The sequence below is a fragment of the Periplaneta americana genome, chromosome 1 (assembly GCF_040183065.1).
Source record: "Periplaneta americana isolate PAMFEO1 chromosome 1, P.americana_PAMFEO1_priV1, whole genome shotgun sequence".
Classification (NCBI taxonomy): domain Eukaryota; kingdom Metazoa; phylum Arthropoda; class Insecta; order Blattodea; family Blattidae; genus Periplaneta; species Periplaneta americana.
Window position 1 is genome coordinate 40425040 of NC_091117.1, and position 23854 is coordinate 40448893.

Sequence of the window (23854 nt, forward strand, 5' to 3'; positions counted from 1 at the left end):
AAAATGTACAAGACGAGACAGTAAGTGCTGATGAGAATGCAGTCACTCGACCATTGAGTATGATTTACGTAAGTGTTAACGAAGATATTATTTTAGGGTCGAGGTAGTGGGTAATAAGATCGTGTATCTTAATAATATAGTTCCATATAGTAAATTTCGCTTCCGCACATGTCTGAATGCTTGAGCCTCTGTTTAAACCGAAGCTTAGGGCCTTAAGTTATTATAAACGCTAGGGGAAATTGCATAATTGACAATCAGACCACAATGTTCGCAGAAGACCTCGGAATATAATAATCCATATTTTGAGTTATGTGGGAAACCGCTAGCCGACTGGCTGCCTTTACTGTAGTTCTGGGCTAGAGTTCGGTTTTGTCATTTTACCAGGTCTGCTGTTGTCTATAGTGACACTTATTGTGGTTGAGGATGATAATTTTTCTCACAATTCTCCCATTTCCCTCAACTTCAAAAGTTCCATCTTCAGTGATCCTAGCTGAAGGTGTACAGATTCAATTCAATTCAATTCAATTTATTAAGCCATTAAACATACAGTGATAGGCTTCTTCACAAAAAAGACATACATTTGAAAATACACATATAATTGAAGACAGTAATTAGAATGAAAACACAAAACATTTTGAAACTCTAAATTAATTAAAACACTTCACTCTTATGTAATAATTGTAACTAATCTAAATAAATTTATTTATTAAAAAACAATTTCGTATGAATTTATGTTAAGAAACTCATCTACAGAGTAGAAAGGATTAATTAAAAGCCAATTATAAAATCTATCTTTGAAACTATTGGTTGGTAACTTATAATATTGACTGGGAAGCTTATTATATAATTTCATCCCCATGACAGAAAAATTTGTACTAGTTTTATGTAATCTACAGTATGGAATATTAATTTGTTCACTATTTCTAATTTCATGATCATGTATATTGGCTATTAATGAGTAATTGTCTATATTTTGTCGAGTGTAAAGGACTAGGTCGTGTATATATATATATATATATATATATATATATATATATATATATATATATAGATTTATGACAGTTAATATCTGTGATTGTTTGAAAAGAGGTCGACAATGTTCAAGATAGTTTGATTGACATACAATTCTAATGGCTTTCTTTTGCAAAATCAAGACACTCTCAATTTTGCTACCATTTCCCAGAAAATTAAGGCATACCTAATTATCGACTGAAAGAACGAAAAGTAGGCACATCTTAAATAATTTTGAGAAACACAAGTCACTAATTTCTTTAATAAATATATAACTCTAGATAATTTTGTGCATATATATTCGATATGTTTTCTCCATGTTAAACTGGAGTCTATAAAAACTCCTAGAAATTTGTATGTTGTCCTTTTTTTTTTACATGATTTAGGGTAAAAGTTATGTTGATAGTCTTTTCTTGATTAAGCAAAAAACCTATTAGATTCAAACCATAAAGCCATCTGTGATAGAATATTATTGGTTAGAGCATGTAATTCATTCAGAGTAGATTATTACTTGTTACAAAATTTTTACTTCCTACTGTCTGTTCAAGTGCTCAACAAAACCAGATACCTTCCAGGAATTTCTTCATTCTTACAACCAAACTATTACAGAATATTTGAACCATACCCACCCTCTGACAGTCAAAACTTTCTCTTTCACTGCTACACGAAAATTAAAAAATATGGTACGTAACAAATATAAATAGACAATTTTAGGCTCTAAAACGTTAAAAATTAGTCTGAATGGGAAAAATAGGCATTTTAGGCACCATAAAACCGCTTTCAAACGTTCATGTTTTATATAAAATATTAAGATATTTTACTAGTTTTAGTTTATCCCTACAGAAAAGAAAATCATTTAGCATAAATCCGAGGAAAAATTAGAAAAGGCGAAATGAAGTCGAGTCTCTTATATTTCCGAGATTCTGTTACACACTTAACACATTGTGTATTGCATATTATTCTTTACACGCTCGTATTTTTAGAATTGCAAATACTGTATAACTTTTGCGATAGTTTTTAAATTGACAATTACACATTTACTACGTCACACTACTTTTGATCAATAAATCGGTGCGAAAGGGCGTCTTTCAACCAATCATGGCTGCTTATCGCACAATTTTATCGCGTCCCTAGCATTTGTTTAATTTTCTCGCTTCCCTAGCATTTGTTTGTTTTTATCACTACCCTAGCATTTGTTTCTTTGTTTGACAACATTTCAAACTGCACTAATCTGGACGTCAAAAAACAGAAAATTACAAACCAGTCGATGCACAGCAGTTTCAAATATGACTCGCATTGGTATTCAAGAACAAGAATTAATAAAGGTCACTGGTCATAGCTATGCATCTTCCCTGAAACCCTACTTACAAATAAATGAAGAGCACCATTCGGAAATCCTGAATACGTTGAGGAATAAACCATGTACATCAACGAGTTCACTTCCTTTTACGCACACGTCCAATATAACATCAACTGAACCACCAACCATTAAAACATTCAAATTTAAAAATTTTACTTTCAATAATTGTTCCTTTTAAAATTATTCATGTTTATTTTTTATTTCATCGTCCTTAAGTAAACCTTTTCCTGTTTATTTCATCATCCCTAATTAAAACTTTTCGAACACTTGTTTGTATTATTTATGTTATGTTATGTTATAGCTTCTGCTATATGATATTATGGATAGTCACGTATCAGAGATAGTTTAATATTAATATTTATTGAAAATCATCTGTCAAGTGACGTTGATTACTGGGATCGGGATAATTGAAGTGGAATGCAACTGTTTTAATAAAAATGAAACTGAATCAACAAAGCCTTCTTGACTAGTAACCGCCCACAGAGTTCAAGGAAGGTTTCATAGTTGGCACAACTGATAACAAGAAAACAGCTATTCATAACACACTACTGCCATCTACTAGCGTAATATTTATAATGTTGAGATGGTACAAATTTGAAGACAGTTTTGTATTTTCGTAAGTAAATTACTATTTTATTGTATTGGAGTACTTCGTTACTTCTATTCTTTATATACTTTCTTCTAATCGTGTAATAATCAATTAAATCCCACTCGAGTTGATTTTCTCTAGATAAATCAAAACCTCTAGTGAGATTACTGTTGAAAATATAGAGTACATTTATTTTTCAAGAACTTTGCGTATTGTTTCATTGTGAGCCATTATGATACTCCGCCGTTTTAGTCAATGTAACTATTACACATTCAAGGATGTATAATTTTGCTTAAAATATCAGAAAAAATTGGTGTTAGAATACATGCGATACATTCTAGCAGCTAAGATGATTGAAAGGGTTGTTTCCGACTTGCTCGTGGACAAATATTGAAGAGTTATGGAAAATTGTCCGTAATTCATTGGTACTGTTCTATCCTATAACTGAACTAGTGCTGTTATGAATTGTAACAATAATCTGCTTCTCTAGCAGCCAGTCCTCGTGTTGTAAATCCGATTTATACAAAACCTGTCAGCAACAACGGTACGTAAAACAAAAAAACAATTTGTATTCATGAATCACTGGGGCTTTTTTCTTGTATAAATTATTTCTGTTGACAAACATTAAAGACTTATAGGCCTAGTGTGCATTTTTTTCCCAGCTAAATTTTATGAGAATTCCTCAGTTTCTGTACTATTTAAAAATTATTTTGGCTTTTAAGTCCGTCCAAAGCTTATTTATCATCGAGATGGTGAATTTCGCCAAATTTATATCTCACTAAAAACTATTAAGCTACTGACAAGTTTAACAATAGTATTATAAATATTTTTCAATTCCTGACCATTGCGTTCACTAGATATCAAACTCGGGAGATTTTTATCATGAAGTTGAAAAATTAAATTTCACAAAAGAGAGTATTCTTTTAAACTTAAGTATCACAACATAAGGTTGCCATTTGAAATTTCGAAGGTGTTTCGGGGTTTGAAGGGGTGAAGCCTAAAATTCAATGAACACTGGTTTTAAACTAACTTTTCCCCTCAGTGTCTAAATTGATGTATTTTTTAATTAAAATAATTACTCTATTTAGGCAGGAAATTTTTAAAATGAACGCCCCCTATGATATTTATCCTGTGTTATTTTAGGTGATGGCCTTCAGCCACACTTACAATATGACCTAGGGTTCACATTAATATATGATGTCTATTTTTGTCAGAAATAATGATGGTAGTACTTTTTGGAATGAGTAAGTGTTTATTAAAGGTACAAACGACAAAAAAGTCACATTTTATGTGTAACAGGAAACAGTGATATGAGATAATATTAGATGGCAGCACGCATACGCTTTGGTATGTGCATTATCTCGCGGAGAGTTCTTAAACTTCATGTTATGCTAAAGTTACATTAATGTTTAGAAATTCCGGAAGGTGTTCTTGCTCATGTCATGGTTGAGTAATTTCTGGAGGAGAAAGCGGAGGAGGAGCAGCAGATACAACTGAGAAAAAGTCACATGCGAGTTAGTATATTTTTCCCATTATCAGATTTTTAGAGTGCGACATTTCTAGATTTCAGTAGCTAGCATTATGCTTCGGTCATTTCATCGCACATAAATACTGTCTACTTTTTGAAAGAAAATAACTTCAATTTCGAATCTATTTTCTAAGAGTGGTGAAATGAAATATCTTTTTCCAGCACAGTCTCTTTACTAATTGAATATTTAAACTCACTTTTTGAAAAAATAAATATTATTTTTAATATTTGAAGAGAAAAATTCGCTCCGGTGCCGGGGATCGAAACTGGGTCCTTGGTTCTACGTACCAAGCGCTCTGACCACTGAGCTACGCCGAATTCAATCCACAGCACCGGATCTAACTCTTCTCCTTCGATGTTTCTCTTTGTGGCCTGACTCCAAGTTAGGCATATATGTTGACGTTTTATGTCCAAGTCAACTGCCATTATACAGAGGCGCACTCAACTGAGTGACTGTTTGGTCGGGATTCCGCTGCACAGTAATCTGTACAGAAATATGCACTGCTAGCTATGAGAATATTAAAGATTTTATTAACTTGTCCTACAGAATAATATCGTTAATATTATTTTTACTGAAAATGGAACTATGATACTTGCATATTGTTCGAGACGTCTCACATAATGAAATTATCAATGATATAATTTTTGAAGTGCACGTTTACAAAACTGAAGATTACGAAAATGTATACGTTTTCACATTTTGTACATTTTAATTTAAAAAAATTGTATGATAATTAAAAAACTCTATACTGAGCAACCTTGTGTGCGTCTTCTGTAATATCAATAATAGCGGTTTCGACTACAAATACAATACAAATGCGTCCAATTCCCGGAAAAATTCATAATAACAAGAAATGACTATATACCGTACAGAGTGATCCATAAGTAATGTTATTAATTTTAGGGGGATTATTCTTTGAGATAAGAAGGGGTGAGAATGATATAGTACTAAGCCAAACAGACAAAATTTTACAGGAGAGCGTATTTAAGAGTCCATTGCTATTAAGTGTTGTATCACAATTTCTTCAGCGTATACTTCCGTCATTTGTTGAGTAATTTTTATATTTTACTAGTAGCTTCTCCATATGTGTCAGAAATGAACTCGCACAAAAAACCATTTTTGTTAAAAGTGTGGCTTTGGACTATCTCATTCTAACCCCTTCATATTTCAAACAAAAACGTTTAATACAATTTTGATCGTTTTTGCTTCCTTTTCGAGAAAAGAAAAGTTTTACATGAAACATTTTATAGCGTGTTTTGGGAAAGCCAAAATTATTTAATTTTCATTATGCTCAGTAAATTTAAGAGAGCAGTGTATTACTACATTAAATGATTAAAGAATTTCAGTTTTGTCCTTTAAATGTGCTATGAAATATTGAATATAAACAATTTTTATCTCAAAGAATAACCTCTGAAATTAATGACATTACTTTCTGTTCACGCTGTATATTTATCCATTATGAGAACTCGAAAAAAAAAACTAGTCTGTACTATACTTGTGTATGTTTTCCAAACGCCTCTCATAATACAATAATGCTCACCACTATTTCTGTTAACCTATGTTTAGACTAAAAGACAACCACATGTCAGAAAAGTTGCCGAATCCACAGGCTCGCGGTAGATTACATTGTAGCTATCAGGGGCAGAAAGTTCACACTGCCTGAGGATGTCCATGCACCGCACTGCCTGAAGGTGTGTGGCACTATGGTCAAAGTAAACCAGCTTCATGCTCTACCGGTTCACCATCAGAGCAATTAGTATCGCTTGAACGGATAGAATTTATTTATAAAGAGGTCCGGGCATTTTATCGTACATCGGTGAGCTAAGAATATCAGTGTTTTTACTACAAGATAGAAGCATTATGGTACATTACGCAGGTGCTGTTGAAACATTTTTTCACTGTAAAACCTTCTAGTCTCAGAAAATAAGGAACAAAATTGAATCTGAAATACTTGCTAATAATTATAGTACACAAAATATATAAATTATCGTGAAGAGAGTTCAAAGTAATTACACTAATTCCTATTTTCTTGCACTGTCGTTACTTACTTTAGAGCACTGTTCATCTTCAATTATAGTAATATACGTAGCCTATATATTATGCTTTACGCTGAATTATAATGGGTGCTCTAATTTTACTGTAAACTGTATTTTAGACGTTCAGTCTAAAAACAAATAATTGTCAAGTATCCCGTACAAGAAGTAAGGAATTTTAAGAATGTTATAATATTCATTCATTTATTCATAGTGTTATGCCCAAGGGCAGTCACTGTAATCCCAGTACTCTCCAGTCTTTCCTATTTTCTGCCCTCCTCTTTGTCTCCTCATATGATCCATATAACCTATCTTAATGTTGTCTATCATCCGATATCTTCTTCTGCCCCGAACTCTTCTCCCGTTCACCATTCCTTCCAGTACATCCTTCAGTAGGCAGTTTCTTTTCAACCAGTGAACCAGCCAATTCCTTTTCCTCTTTCTGATCAGTTTCAGCATCATTCTTTCTTCATCTACTCTTTCCAACACAGCTTCGTTTCTTTCTCTGTCTGTCCATTTCACATGCTCCATCCTTTTCCATATCCACATTTCAAATGCTTCTATTCTCTTCTCTTCACTTCGTCGTAATGTCCATGTTTGTCCCATACAATGCTACACTCCACACAAAACACTTCACTAGTTTCTTTCTTAGTTTTCTCCAGAGGTCCGCAGAAGATGCTCCTTTTTCTATTAAAAGCTTCCTTTGCCATTGCTATTCTCCTTTTGACTTCTTGGTAGCAACTCATGTTACTGCTTATAATAGGCCTATGTAGTCTAATAAATAACAAAGAAAATAATTCTATTGGAAATTTGTGATATACTGGTAAGTCGCGATACACCGGTTGAGAGTCCCTGCCTTAAAGCTATTTTATAGAGGAGCGCACTGAAGTATTGTGACTATTTATTGCGTTACCATAACCTCAACTTTAATCCATATTTCTGAGAAAAAATGCAAGAGTGGGAATTTATGGAAATACTGAAGTGTCTCGTTAGGAGAAAATCCACAAACGATTAGGGAAAACACGGGAATTTCACTGGAAGCAAGTAAAGAGATAGGTTTGGAAGTAAATCCCGAAAAGACAAAGTATATGATTATGTCTCGTGACGGGATTATTGTACGAAATGGAAATATAAAAATTGGAAATTTATCTTTTGAAGAGGTGGAGAAGTTCAAATATCTTGCAGCAACAGTAACAAATATAAATGATACTCGGGAGGAAATTAAACACAGAATAAATATGGAAAATGCCTGTTATTATTCGGTTGAGAAGCTTTTATCATCCAGTCTGCTGTGAAAAAATCTGAAAGTTAGAATTTATAAAACAGTCATATTATCGGTTGTTCTTTATGGTTGTGAAACTTGGACTCTCACTTTGAGAGAGGAACATAGGTTAAGGGTGTTTGAGACTAAGGTGCTTAGGAAAATATTTGGGGCTAATAGGGATGAATTTACAGGAGAATAGAGAAGTTACACAACACAAAACTGCACGCATTGTATTCTTCACCTGACATAATTAAGGACATTAAATCCAGACGTTTGAGATGGGCAGGGCATGTAGCACGTATGGGGGAATCCAGAACTGCATATAGAGTGTTAATTGGGAGGCCGGAGGGAAAAAGACCTTTAGGGAGGCCGAGACGTAGATGGGAAGATAATATTAAAATGGATTTGAGGAAGGTGGGATATGATGATAGTGAATGGATTAATCTTGCTCAGGATAGGGACCAATGGCGGGCTTATGTGAGGGCGGCAATGAACCTCTGGGTTCCTTAAAAGCCAGTAAGTAGTAGTAGTACTGAAGTGTCTCGATTTTTCCGCGGAACAATGTCATAGTGAGACTTGTCTGTCAATTTTTCTTATTCTATGTCTGTACATATGACAAATAAATTAATCAGAAATATACAGAACAATTAATGATCCTCGTTCAGTAGGCTGCTCGCAATAGGTATGTTCATTTCAGCGTAAAATAAGGGTGTATTTTGCTTCACAGATAGAAGTATCAGTCACAAAACCTCCCGTCTTCAACGCCGAGCCTTGCGTTCCCTGTGTACTGTACATAGTACTGCGCCGAGCGCGTTCATGACATTGCCCTGCTCAATAACCTAGGCCACGCCAGTCCTGACCTATAAAGAGGTAAACATTACGAAGGCTCTGCTTCTCCGGAGAGTGCTGAATCGATTTGTACGACCGGTGACGGGGAAGCCAGGTTGCATTAAACAGAACGCAACCTTTGAGCTACAATGCGATATTGCGCAATTTGTAAATTCGCTGCCTTGCCTTCATCTGTGTGCTCTAGTCTTAATTTGTTGTTTCGTGCATGTTCGTTTAATCAGTTTGGAACTGTTTGCTCAACATTTCTAATGAAACTCTGTGCACACAAACGAGATACAGGTCTTCGTTTAACGTTATTTTACTGGATGTCCTATTTCGTTTTATTTATCATTGCAAATTGTTATCCGAGCCTATGTATTTTACTCAAGAAATAAGCTAGAAAGCAAAACAAATTGGTATGAAATTATATGCAAATTAGTTGACCTAACATTGTCGCAACTTATTAAATATAATATTTTTATTAACACGGAAACACAGAATTATCAATATACAATATAATCAAGCGACATTGATACCGGTATTACTTTTCCTACTACTATTATTACTTATGCCACTATTATGTCTATCATTGCTATTATTATTATTATTATTATTATTATTATTATTATTATTATTATTATTATTAGCCACCGTCGTGGCTCAGTCGGTTAAGGCGCTTGCCTTCCGATCTGAAGTTGCGCTCGGGCGCGGGTTCGATCCCCGCTTGGGCTGATTACCTGGTTGGGTTGTTTCCGAGGTTTTCCCCATACGTAAGGTGAATGCCAGGTAATCTATGGCGAATCCTCGGCCTCATATCGCCAAATACCATCTCGCTATCACCAATCTCATCGACGCTGAATAACCTAGTAGTTGGTATAGTGTCGTTCAATAACCAACTAAAAGAAAATTATTATTATTATTATTATTATTATTATTATTATTATTATTATTATTATTACTACAGTCAATTAGAATAGGATTTTATTTGTCATTATTTTCTATTCCTCAATAATTTTATTTCATTTCATGCGACTTTGTTCTGTGTACAGCATCCTGGGTATCGTTGCAATAATGCACAATAATGCACAATATTGCACAAATAGACTGTACACAGACGGAACGTCAGTTTCTTGAAACGAAATTAAGAAGTAATACAAAGTTATTCTGATTTGTAAAAGGTTGTTCCAGTTGACAGTGCTATTGTTATTACATAGGCAGGAAGTTCGTACCCAAACAGTAGAGTTTACTTGAGTACAGCGAGAAGTATAGATGTCACTTGCGCCTCGCCCTGCTCCCGCTCCCTACAGACGATACGCAGTTCACATAAACAACGCATAGTATCATTCTGTGGAGCTGTGTGCAGTCGTGAATAGTTTGAAGAATATTATTAATTTATGTTAATAGTTTAGGTTCTGAACAAAGTGAGCTATTCTGTTATAATTGTATTAGGCCTACTTACATAATGTTAATATTTTGCATGATTCGTTTTTATATATTTGTGTTTTTTTTTAATTTCTTGGCCTAAATACACGCTCAAAATACTGTAGTTTAGAAATTAAAAAATTGTCCTTCTTCGCCTAGAAATGGTTTCAAAGAAATAAAATAATTGTTACCAGTCATGAATTACAGAAACCTGGCATGTCAAAGCAATTCAGATTTTTTTCCAGCAAATACTAATGAAAACGTTCAAGTGCATGTGTATCAAATACTATATCTTATTATGTTTTAATGAAGGAACAGTAATTTTAAAAAACCAAACGCTTTTGAAGGTAATCAGTTTTTTGTGTCTCCTGACTCTCGCCTTATAATTGGGAAAAACCTCGGAATAAAATCCATCTAGATAATCAAACCAAGAGGGAATAGAATTCACGTCCGAGCTCAGCTTCAGATCAGAAGGCAAACACGCTACCGTCTGAGTTACGCCGATGGCTATACTCAAGTACTTCTTTTTTAAACATGCAGATTATTTTCCTTTTTAATTCTCGCGATGAAATAATTTTTCATAGCTGAAAAATTAAATTTTATAAATTTCGGTTTAGAAGAAGAGACCTACAGTTCATAAGTGAAACCTAATATACTCGTATGAACCGTGAAATAATTTCAACAAAAGTCCACACAAGAATAATGAACACCAAATCCATCTCTTTAAATAATAATGCTTACACATAACTTTTGTAATTCTCTCGGCACGAAACCATATGTGTAAAGATTCTATCGAAGTGCACCAACTTAAAGAGCCAATTATTTAGTTGCCAATTGCTCGGTATTAGAAACCATTCAAATGTAGTGGATTAGTTTTCTCCTACAATTTACCTACTATTAAATATACTAGTAGAGTCAGAAAATACCGGAACTTCGGGTGGCAACGCCACGCTCTATAGGCAACTTCTCTGCCTTGTCCGTGTGGTATGTGGCCTACTCTCCAGGCGTATAGACTCAGTGTGCCGACCGATCAAAGGGGAAAGTAATGCTTGAACTGCTCTTCGATATCCAGTCTTGTAAATTTCCCCTGGAGGGTATACCACATACGACATGGACAAGATAGAGAAGATGCCTATAGAGCATGGAGTAGCGTCCCGAAGTTCCGGTACTTTCTGACTATTACTATATTGAAGAACAATTAGTGAATTATTGTTCCTTTAAAATACAAAAACCGGGTTTGCAGACGAGAGGTGAAGGATGAATGAGACACATCTACTTTTCTTAAATTTATTTATGGCTGATTTTTTTTTTGGTAAAAAACATCCCTGCTTCAAATCCTCAATTAAATTTCATTAAACCTTTTGTGTTCAAAACTTTTAATAATATAGCCTATACAGAAATGTAACAAATGCATTATGAATATGATAATTATCGTTTGTCTACTGTTAAATAAGTATGGTATTATCCTTATATCACAAAAATTTAACCATAAACTAATCGCTAAACAAAATATTTTCATGAGATCGTGTGATTGCCTCATTGTTTTCTGTAAGAAACATTAAAATATATTCCACTTGCAGAACTTACAAGAATATTTTTCTACAACTTACAATATTTAAATTACTTTCATTTACCTAAAATGTAACATAAAAATCGAAATAAATATAAGTACTGGTCATGTTGCAGATACGATAAAAGATAATAGCAACAAAACTAGTTAAGCATTGCTTTCATAAAAGAATCAAGTGTCTTCATTGGAACAATCAGAAACTTACCAAACCAGGGAATACACTTTGAAGATTACATTACTTCCACTAGAGGACATGATAATGACTTTTGTAATTTTATCGCCTGTTATGTCGTTTGCAGATAATCTAATCCACAGGCGAGCAAAATGTGTGTTGCAACACAAAACAAACTCTGTGATCGCCGTAAAGACAGGCTCCCCCCCTTCCAACCAACCGTAGATATCAGTATTTGATTATTGTGATTTTCTGACTGACCTCAATGTCAACCAATCGCAAAGATTACAATGTGTTCATAATTCTTGTGTTCGCTTCGTCTGCGATATTCGTCGCGCTGACCACATTACCCCATCCTTCCAAACTCTAAAATGGCTACGCCGTAACGTATATGGAAATTTTCATTCCCTTGTTCTCCTTTTCCAAGTCCTTTACATCTCTACACCTACCATACATACATACATACATACATACATACATACATACATACATACATACATACATACATACATGCATACATACATACATATATAGGGGAGAGTCGGGTAGTATCGGACATCGGGTAATATCGGACAGTGAATTTCTTTCATCTACCACACGATGATAGTACCTGATTGACTTGGTTACGTTTCTGTGATGTCGCATAGAGAAACGTAACCATGTCATTCAGGTACTACCATATGGTGGTAGATGAAAGAAACGCACTGTCCGATACTACCCGATGTCCGATACTACCCGACTCTCCCCTACATACATACATACATACATACATACATACATACATACATACATACATACATACATACATACATACATACGGGCTATTCCAGCTCAAATCGACCGAAATATAGAGAAAATTGACCTTGCAATTTTCAAATACAATGAAACTTTTTCTGTCCGTTGACAACTGTGATACAATGCTTTGTGCAAAGTTTGAGGCATCAGAACTTCATAGTGTTTAAATTAAAAATATTTAAATTTATCGTATTTTCATAAAATTAGCAACTTTAAACTGTTGTGGCTCCGAAACCCTTTCACCCAATGATCAAAATCATGGTTTATTTTTATGCTGAGAAGTTAAAGTTTATATTGACATGTAAACAGTTTTTCTTACTTTTTTTTATGGAAATGGAGAAATTTAGATTTTTCTTCATTAAGACGCCTTTGCCCACGAAAAAATATTTTTAAAATATATGGTTAGATTCCGCAGTCAAAGTACAAATAAACACATATTTTTACTGGTGCACCGTTGATAAGAAAGTATTGAAAATATAAAATAAAGAAAATAAATAGTACGCGCGTGAAGTAATCAGCTGACTGTGAGGCAGGACTTAGCCGAGACAACCAAGGCCAGGTGACAAACACATGATGTTTCGTCTAGTAGCGCATAGCTGGGCTAGCTTTATCACAAGTTTTCATAAACACAGGTGTAAAATGACGCCCAATGCTCGCTTATCTTCATCTCTCGGCCAGTGCAGCGGTACTGCGTCGTTCAAGTCTAGGCGTGTGAAAATAATTTATTTAATACCCTCGAAACTTATTGCCGAGCCACTAAGAGAACAATGCCAAATCCCTCTTAATAACGCAAGGTTTTTTCTCAATATTTTTTTACATTTTTACAAATGGGCAAAAAGCCTAAAAGTAAGTAAAATCAGATTATCTGTCTCTCTGTATACAATAAAAATAAGGATTACTTCTTAACATAACCTACCAAATGTCAGCTTCAAAATGAGTTCCCGTTCAATGTTCTGCAGTAAACGGTTCCAGAGTTCTGAGCGCTGAAAGAGGCTTGTTTTTATAAAATACGCTAAATTTGTCGCTCAACAATACGAAAACCGTTTGACTTTCGATAGTATATTTTTGCAAATGCACTCTCCTCAGCACCTTGTATAAATATGGAAAAAATTAGAGTATTAAAAAAATTCGAGGTTTTTTACTGATTGATTTCATATGGAATAGCCCATACGTATGTGCTGTTTATTCCAGGCTATCATAACAAAAAGAAAATCTATAGAATTCAGTTCAAAGAGTACAGAAGTCCTTCTTTTGTAGACGTAGACACAGACACACACATACAGAATGTTATGAGGTGAAGCTCTGGAATTGGGGTTGAGGGATTAATAAAACAGACTCTTACATACATGTCTGAACTCGCTACTGCTTTACCTACTCTATCTATTGTAAACTCAGTCTATGCTCGTATCTGTATGTCTGGATTCTTTGCTGATATCCAGACTCTATCCGTGTACGTTTTTCTCTTATTGCAGAAAAGTGTCGCTTCGCAACGCCCTTGGCACTACTTCGCAGGCAGCGGAAACATATGGCGGTGAGGCGAGCGGCATTCCTTGCAGTGAAGCGCTGGCTGGTGCACTCCCGCGCATATTGACCGCCCCGAGCTGTTATCAACATGCGCGACCTTGACCGACATTAGACGCAACCTGCACAGCTAATCTAGGCACTTCGTCACCATGGCAATGTAAGATCTGCTTCTGTCGCCCATTGAACGCAAATTAAAAGGCGTTTCTGGCCCCCTGATTCTGTTAAAGTGTGACCTGCTACACACCGTGCGGTCCCGAGTTCGAATAGGGCGGGAATAACATCATGACTATTGATTCTCAACTGGGTGCTGTGAGATTTTCATGAGCCAGGACAGAAAAATGCCTCACTTCGATTATTGTGATTCTCTACTGACCGACCTCAATGTCAACCAGTCGCAAAGATTACAAAGTGTTCATAATTCTTGTGTTCGCTTCGTCTGCGATGTCCGTCGCGCTGACCACATTACCCCATCCTTCCAAACTCTAAACTGGCTACGGCTTAACGAACGTAGAAATTTTCATTCTCTTGTTCTCCTTTTCCAAGTCCTTCACACCTCTACACCTACCTACTTACCTTGCCTCCCGTTTCAGTTACCTGTCATCATATCATAACCTCTTCACACGCAAGCAAAATAGCCTCATACTAGCCATACCAACACATAATACATCATCGTATTCATCATCATACACAATCTCGCTTTCGCACTTGTGGAATACCCTACCCAGTGACATCAGAGACTGTCGGAATTTAGTAGCGTTCAAAAGCAAACTTATTAATCATTTTCTTACTGCGTAGAGTAGGTTTAATTATTACTTAGTTAATAAAAAAGATGTTTCTCTCTTCTTAATTTTTACAATGAACTGTCTAGCTTTTATTAGTCTGTTAATCTTTTAGCACTTTGATTTTTATTGTATTTGTAAATTCAATATTAATTGTAATTATAATTGTAATTGTAGTCTTAATATTGTAGTTGTAATCCCCTCGTATAGGGGAAGAGAAGGCCTAATGGCCTTATCTCTACCAGGTTAAATAAATAAATAAAATAAAAACACGAACAATAACAAGAACAATCGGTTTTACGAATGTGACATGTCATTACATCTTTTACGCGTTTCGCAACAATTCAGTTCTTTTATCACGTAGAAAATGACATTTCCGTCTAATATTCATTTCTTTAAAGATTATAAACAAATGATACAATCACTAGGGCCTATGCACCAACATGAAATAGTATATTATGCAACAAGCCTATAATGGTAGTAATTAAGACGTGACTATGTTTAAGAAACGACCATAAGTTTTTACAAATATCTTACCTTGTTACTTTAATGACAATAAAATCGTGAACATGCGTGTATTTTCAGCGTGTTCTCCACTATTGCAACAGATGGCACGAGTGTGAATATCTTTTCAGCGTGTTTCCGAATAGTGCAACAGATGGCAGGCGTGTACGCCGTATTTATTGATTTTTGCAGGGCTTGATATGGAGATTTTAACCTCAAAGTAACAGACGTTAAAACACAGAAAATGAACTCAATTTATTATAATATTAATATCAACATGAATAGAGTTTATTTTATTTTAAATACATGTTGTTGATTGTGCAGTTCGTGAAATTTATCTGGGGAATGGCTCTCAGTGGAATGTTTGAAGTTGGTTAATGTATATTTGAGTGATTCGATCAATATCACTTATCAATGCCACTTTCAAAGATACAAATCATTAAGATACAGTTATGTCACATGTAATGATCATATTATAGTACGCCTACTCATCTACTTTAATTTTTTATTTTCCTACAAAATTTTTTTTTATGTCATCTGAAAACTTGAACTTTCTAGTTTTCAAAAATATAGGTATTAGTTTTGTCTCTATGATATTCGCTTAATAATTAATTATCTGAGTTTTTTATTCACCGCAAACACCCTTTCTTTAAACCGGAAGTGCAATTCTCCAAGTGTCAATCCGTCATATTCTGTTGAATTTATATACTTTTCGTGTAGACTAATAACAATTCGAATCTGGCGGTAGAGTTTGACTGTATTATTTTTCACACAATCAGGACGCTGTGCGTTTGGTTTTACAATTTTCCATACCTTCAGGGTGTAGATTATTTTTCTTCATATTCAGTTTTACAGCATTTTATAATATTAATGCTGACACAAAGTGCACTTACAATTGAGATATTTTACTCATTCTTGTACTAAAATGAAGCAAATTAATGTAGCTAACTGCCAAACTACAAACAAGTCCTATTGCTCAAGAAAGTTAATTTAAAACTCCAGATCATACACTTTTATTTTTATGTTTGAAATTTTCAAAAAATAAATTGACATTTTTCTTTAATGGCATAAGATAGGGAAAAACTGTTTTTGCAGTTAATTCTGTGGTCTTTTAGGAGTAAGACAGTGAAAGATATTTTGTTCTAACATAAAAACTGTGGGCCAAAGATTAGAAAAACAAACTTTAGTTTTCGCTCTAAAAATTGCCCCTCCTGCAAAAAATATTTTAGGTGATTTCCTGTTTCTATTGTGTGTTGTAGATGGATTTTGTGTTCATGTGACTGATCATAGATTTTAATTAATGTTTATGATATTGGTGATTGAGGCGGTGATGAATCATGCCACGTTTGTTTTAAATCTGGCATTTGCCTTTGTGACCGAGGAAAACCATGCAAAATTCCAGTCAGATTGGTCGGCCATGGGGGTTTGAACCCGAGAGCTCCCGAATACAAGTTTCAAACGCTACCGTCTGAGCCAACTCGCTCGATAAAATACAGTAGGCCTATATCAAATTGTTTATATCCTACATCTCATTCGTTTCGCATATTTTGTTTTCTATCGTCGCCTGGCAACCTGGATTGTTGTTATTGTTGATTAGAGCTGAAGAGAATAAAGCTACAAAAAAATTGGTGCTTACATATTATAAACCAATTCTTTAAAGTTTTAAAACAGGACAGATGATGATAATAAAAGCCGAAGTTGCGATTTACGTTATTTATGTATGGTTATGGGCGGAGTTATGGGGTGGCTGAACTTGTCTGAATTCTTTTTTTTTCTATTAACGTTAGAAAATATTGAATTCAAAAGATTTTTCTTGCTTTTGTTTATGATTAAGTTTCTGTGCTTACATTGATGAATAATTCATCTTAATGTCTTCAGATCATGTGTCTGGGCTATAATAATATTAATTTATTTTAAATTTCTGAATGTATAAGAATTTCTATACCTCATTTGAGGAATGGACGCATTGTAATATTTCTTTTGTGACAGCCTATACTCATGTGTTAGAAGTCTGCAGGTGTTCAGGCCGCCACTTGGAGAAATATGAATAACATACTGCATAACACTGCAGAAAAAAGAAAAGTGATCCTGGTATAATGTGTAAACTTAAAGACGAGAGATTAAGTAAATTAGAATTTACATTTCATATGATATCTTTAGGAAGGTAAGCTTCAGATAAAAAAAGTTTCTGTTAGCACTGTTACGTAGTGTTATTTATGTATACATGTGTTTGTGTATGAGAGAGAAATAAAAATAGAGAGATTGTTTTAAGTTATGCCCTATTATAATTTGTTGTAGATCTATAGTTCAAGCCCTATACAACATCGCGAAAATGAATGTAACACTAAGAAATATGCCCCCCGAAAATACCTTTATTAAATGATAATATTCCGATATACTGTACCACGATCAAGCATTACGGGGAGAGAAGGTAAATAATGTCCCCCCATAACCTTGTTATATCGGGATTCTATGGTTTTGCTTTACCCCCGCCCCCAAGAAAAGGTTCTCTCTTCGCCTATGTGTATGGGTTTGATTTAATAAATTAAATTAATTAAATTTGGGAAATTACCCAAAATAAACTATTTTTTCATCATACAATCAACTGAATTGGGATATGAGCGCTTCTAATTCAACGTAACTTAGTTCGATTCCCTGTAGTCATACGAGGTAATATTTGTACCTCCAACGGATGGATACAGATTGAGTTCTATATATGGATGTGGATGGCTGACGTTTAAAAATATTTAAAGAAATGAAACCGGAACTGGTCATAGTGTTAAATTCTTTAAATATATGTTATGATCATTATGGCTATGATTATGACGATGACTGCAACGAAAGTGGTGATAGTGGTGGCGGTGGTAGCGTGTGGTACATAGTATTTGATTACATATCCACGTGAATTCAATATAAGCTATGTAACAATATTGCAAATTCTCCAGTGGCAAGATTCCTAATTATTATGTGTGAGACAATACAAAACGACAGAAGTCTAGATATAGACGCCCGTCCTCACTGTAGAGAAAAAAAGCTAACCATCCCACATCCAGAACTGAAGGGCCACTGAAGTTGTAGAATAGAGTGACCAGACGTCCCGTTTTTAACGGGATTGTCCCTTTCTTTCAGCCTCTTGTCCCCTGTCCCGAGGAAAGTATGCTCGGGACGCCAAATGTCCCGTTATTTTAATGGCGTCCCGTTTCCCTAAATTACTGCTGAAATATTTATTTTTCTTTTATTTTATTTAATAATCACGTATAACACTGATTAATTCTATATTGCTTATGTCAGATGAATTCAATAAAAGCAGTGTTAATCACAAAATATCATCTCAAAAATGTGTCTTGCATGGACTTCTATAGTTTCCTGAAGGAAAGGCCAACACTAGTAGAGCAAATTCACTCGTCAAAGAAATACGAGGGAGAGACAAAAAGTAACCTTAATAGTTTTATTAACTGAATATGTACAATAAGACTACAAACACTTCATCACTTTTCAACGTAGTATAACAGGAACACTTTCATTGAACGTAGTTGGGATCATGTTGAAAAGTGATGAAGTCTTACTTACTTACTTACAAATGGCTTTTAAGGAACCCGAAGGTTCATTGCCGCCCTCACATAAGCCCGCCATCGGTCCCTATCCTGTGCAAGATTAATCCACTCTCTATCATTATATCCCATCTCCCTCAAATCCATTTTAATATTATCCTCCCATCTACGTCTCGGCCTCCCCAAAGGTCTTTTTCCCTCCGGCATCCTAACTAACACTCTATATGCATTTCTGGATTCGCCCATACGTGCTACATGCCCTGTCCATCTCAAACGTCAGAATTTAATGTTCCTAATTATGTCAGGTGAAGAATACAATGCGTGAAGTTCTGCGTTGTGTAACTTTCTCCATTCTCCTGTAACTTCATCCCTCTTAGCCCCAAATGTTTGTAGTCTCATTGTACATATTCAATTAATAAAACAATTATTAAGGTTACTTTTTGACTCTCCCTCGTATGATGCTGATTGTACAATTCATCTTCATGGAGGATATTAAAATAGTTAAAAGGTTATAAGTATGAGGCAAAAAACTTTTGTGCGAGATCGTGCGTATTTGCTTGGTTTCCGCACAAAACCAATACGCGGTAAGTGTGAAATACCACATTCAGTATTCCCAACCTAACACACATAACAATTTCCCTCTTCTTACCGCTTAAGCGCCATATTCATTTTACTGCTTTAGGCTTTTAACATATTATTGTTAGAGACGTTTAACATAGTAATAATCAGGGAAAGGATTTATATGTAAATACATATTTACTTATAAAGCTAATATAATTTATATTTTGTATTATCTTTATGTTTCACAATGTGTAGGGTTGAAAAATCCTACTTTTATTTTCCATATTTTTCCATATTTTAGAGTTTAGTACATATTTTCGTTAATTTCCATATATTTTCCATATTTCATATAAAACAGTCCATATTATATTAGGTTTAACAATAAAACAAAACAAAATTCCATTAACTTTTAAAAATACATTTCAACAATAAAGATTTAAACACATGTTCAGTAATCCCTTTAACATCAGAGTTATTTGAAAATTAGCAGTCCTATCAACAATGGGAAAGTAAGTTACAAAACTGTATTAATTTAATTTAAAATTTTTAACAGACTTCAGTTGTGCAGCTCAACAGTTAAATGCCAGTCAGAGTACACATAGGTTCAGTTTTGTAAATCATACTATAAAGACGGTAAATATGCCAAAAGTACGTCATTCAGTCAATTTAAAATCAAAACTAACAAGTTACATTTCAGAATTTAAAGAAGATGGTTTATCAACTGACAATAAAATATTATTTTGTAATTTGTGTCAGTGTGCAGTATCATCTACACAAAAGTTCCTGGTGCAACAACACATTACAACTAGTAAACATCAGGCCAACAAACAACTAAATTCCAAGCAGAGACAATTGTTTTTAACACAACCAACAACATCGAATGTAAGATCTGAGTTTAACATCGACCTGTGCCGTTCTCTCATCTCTGCTGATATTCCTCTCTACAAACTAAAGAATAAGGTCTTCAGGGAATTCCTTGAAAAATATACTCAACATACAATCCCGGATGAGTCAACACTTAGGAAGACGTATGCTCCATCCATCTACGATGAGACAATACAGAAGATAAGAGATGAAATTAAAGATAGTTCAATTTGGGTTTCCATTGATGAGACTCCCGACAAAGAAGGTAGACTTGTTGGTAATGTAGTTATCGGTTTGTTAAGTGAACAATATTCTGAACGAATTCTTTTACATTGTGATGTTCTAGAAAAGTGCAATAACAAAACTATAGTTAAACTGTTCAACGAAGCTATGGGTATCCTGTGGCCAAAGGGTATTATGTACGATAATGTGTTATTCTTTATTAGCGATGCTGCCCCTTATATGGTCAAAGCTGGACAAGCATTATCTGTTGTATATCCTAAATTGACTCATTTTACTTGTGTGGCGCATGCATTTCATCGTGTGGCAGAAGTGGTCAGAGACAATTTCCCTAAAGTAGATTTGTTGATTTCATCAGTGAAAAAAGTATTTCTCAAAGCTCCCAGTAGAGTTAACGTGTTGAAAGAAATGTACCCTGAAATTCCATTGCCACCAAAGCCAATTTTAACTAGATGGGGTACATGGCTAGAAGCAGTTGAATATTATGCCGAACATATAGACTCTATTAACAATGTTCTCCTTGCATTGGACTCTGAAGATGCAGTCTCAATTGATACTGCGAAAACAGTTACCTGTGACATAAGTGTGAAGAATGACTTAGCTCACATTCAGCATACATTTTCATGCATCATAAAAACGCTCAAAAGTCTCCAAAATAGGCACCTTTCACTATCTGAAAGTTTTGAAATTATAAATAGTACTGTGGAACAACTGAATCGTGGTAGAGGTAAAGTTGCAGATGCAGTAAGAGCTAAGGTGGACACTGTACTTTCAAAAAACCCTGGATATGAAGAACTACAAAAGGTTGTTGCTGTGATGAGTGGTGAATCAACAGTGAAGATTAACTTGGACTTATCCCCAGCAGACATTGTGAAATTGAATTATGTACCAGTTACTTCTTGTGACGTCGAACGCTCTTTTAGTCAGTATAAATCTATCCTCAGAGACAATAGAAGAAGATTCACTTTTCAGCACTTGAAAGAAATGTTTGTAACCTATTGTTATGGTAACAGACAATAAAAATTGTGTTTTGTTGAAACTACATTGGAAGATAAGGTACGTCCATTATATTTTTTGTTTAGTTTGATTAAAATGTACCAATATTTAACGTACATAGTCATTTTTTTTATAATTTTAAGTCCATATTTAATTCCATATTTTGGTAAAAATCCATATTTAATTCCATATTTTGGTAAAAATAACTACATATATATTTACATATTTCATATATTTTTAGTCCATATAAATCCGTTCCCTGGTAATAATTATAAATTGGAAACTTACCACTGCAATTTCACCTAAATTGCACTGTTAATTATTGTTTTTAAATATTTGCAAAAATTAAGTAAACTCTACAACACCACAAAAGTTACTGCATTTGTAATGCAAGTAACATTAAGGAAGCAGTGAAGAAATCAACAAGATTCCAGATGCCTATGTTATTACTGCAATATGTTATATAAATAATATTGTTAAAATATTAAAATGAAAAATAAATCATTACATAACCTTACCGTTTGTTTTAAGTTCGCATTTATAGACTGGGGGGAAAAAAGACAGACGTATATCACGGCCTGCTGGAATATAGTAAACACAGCAAACATTTTATAGCAACAATTTGAAGATAGATATTTTTGTTTTTAAAAGTTGCCGTCATTGAACAGAAACCAAGATGGAGATTTCATTGCAACTAATTAGAAATTCCTCTTTCAGGTATGTAATAAACGATCTTCGCACAAAATAATGTACGATACACGAGCGGTATGTTTGTTTTCATGTTCTCGGAAATTAAAAAAGCTCAACTACGTTTCGCTTTTTCAATCTTTTCCTCGAACAAGAAAACATCAACATACCGCTCTTGTAACGCATATTACTATTGTTATGAAAGAAGTTCAGAATACAGTGACATGGATATAATGTAAGGTCGAATTAACCTGAAGTATTTTAAACAGATAAGTTAGCCTAATTAATCCAGAATAGTTGCAATATAAAATATGGTTAACAATGATTTAAGCCAAGTATCCATGCTATTATATTATGTATACTTATTAGGCCTGTAGCCTAATTATTGTAAGCAGTGTAGTATTTATTACTTTAAAATAAATAAAACTGGACCTTATTGCTCACTGACATTATATAAACACAAGTAATAATGAATATTTACATAAAATGTTGATTCATGTCAACTTTAATAAGTGCCCCGTTTTTTTTTATTTTGGGAATCTGGTCACCCTATTGTAGAAGCATGTAATTTCACTGTATAACATCAGTTGATTAGCTAATTTTCCATTATATGGATATACGTCGTAACAGCCTCGAATAGACTGATCTTCTCTTTATGAGCAGGTTACAACACATCGAAAAAACTGGATGTGCGCATTACCTCTCTCTCTCTCTCTCTCTCTCCCTGCAGACAAGACTACTAGCCCACTTGGCAGCATCCCATTCTGTAAATGTACTCTGTGGGCGTGACACACCGCTTCTACGCAAATACACAATTGCACACCCACAACGCTACCACCCATCGCAGAATTTTCACCTTTCCATCATACAAAGCATTGGGATGTTAAAATAAAAGTGGCGGATAATTCACAGAATTCCTATGACGGCGTGGACACGTCTTTGTTTTATTTTTATTGTTATATTTTATTATCAAGGATGTGTTTCTTTATTGATTAATATCTGGTAAATGTGTGCTTCATGTACGCCAGTTTCCTTCCCGCAATTTTGTCTCGAGACGATGGACGTTCTCCTTATCGAGTACATGAAGGATCAGGGAGATTTCGCTAGGGCTAATCCAAAAGAAGGCAGATAATCATAAGAAAGAATACTGTGTGCAGCAGTAATGAATTCAGGAGGTGGCCCGAAAGGGGGAGGGAAATTTCCACTCCGGATTTCAGGATACCCTCCTCCCCGGAGATTTTAGGTTTCAACTAAAAAATATAATTTATGCAATTTTGTATTTCAATTTGATATGACTTTTCAGTAATAAAAATAAATTCTGTTACATAGATTTTTCACGTAGCTGTTTCCTTGAGGATTGGTGGTCTGCAGGCAGATCTTGATTGACTGAAATTTAAGTCGTCTGAATTTTCAGTCTTGATTGTTACAGTTAAGAAGTCAGATGTGCTGAGTTTCTATTGGCGTAGTTTTCAGTGTTAGGTTTGTTTAGCAAATATAATAATTTTGTTTACTAAAACAGTCACAGCAGGGATGTTACTTGTCGCCAGCCTTATTTAGCATATACAAGGAGAAGCT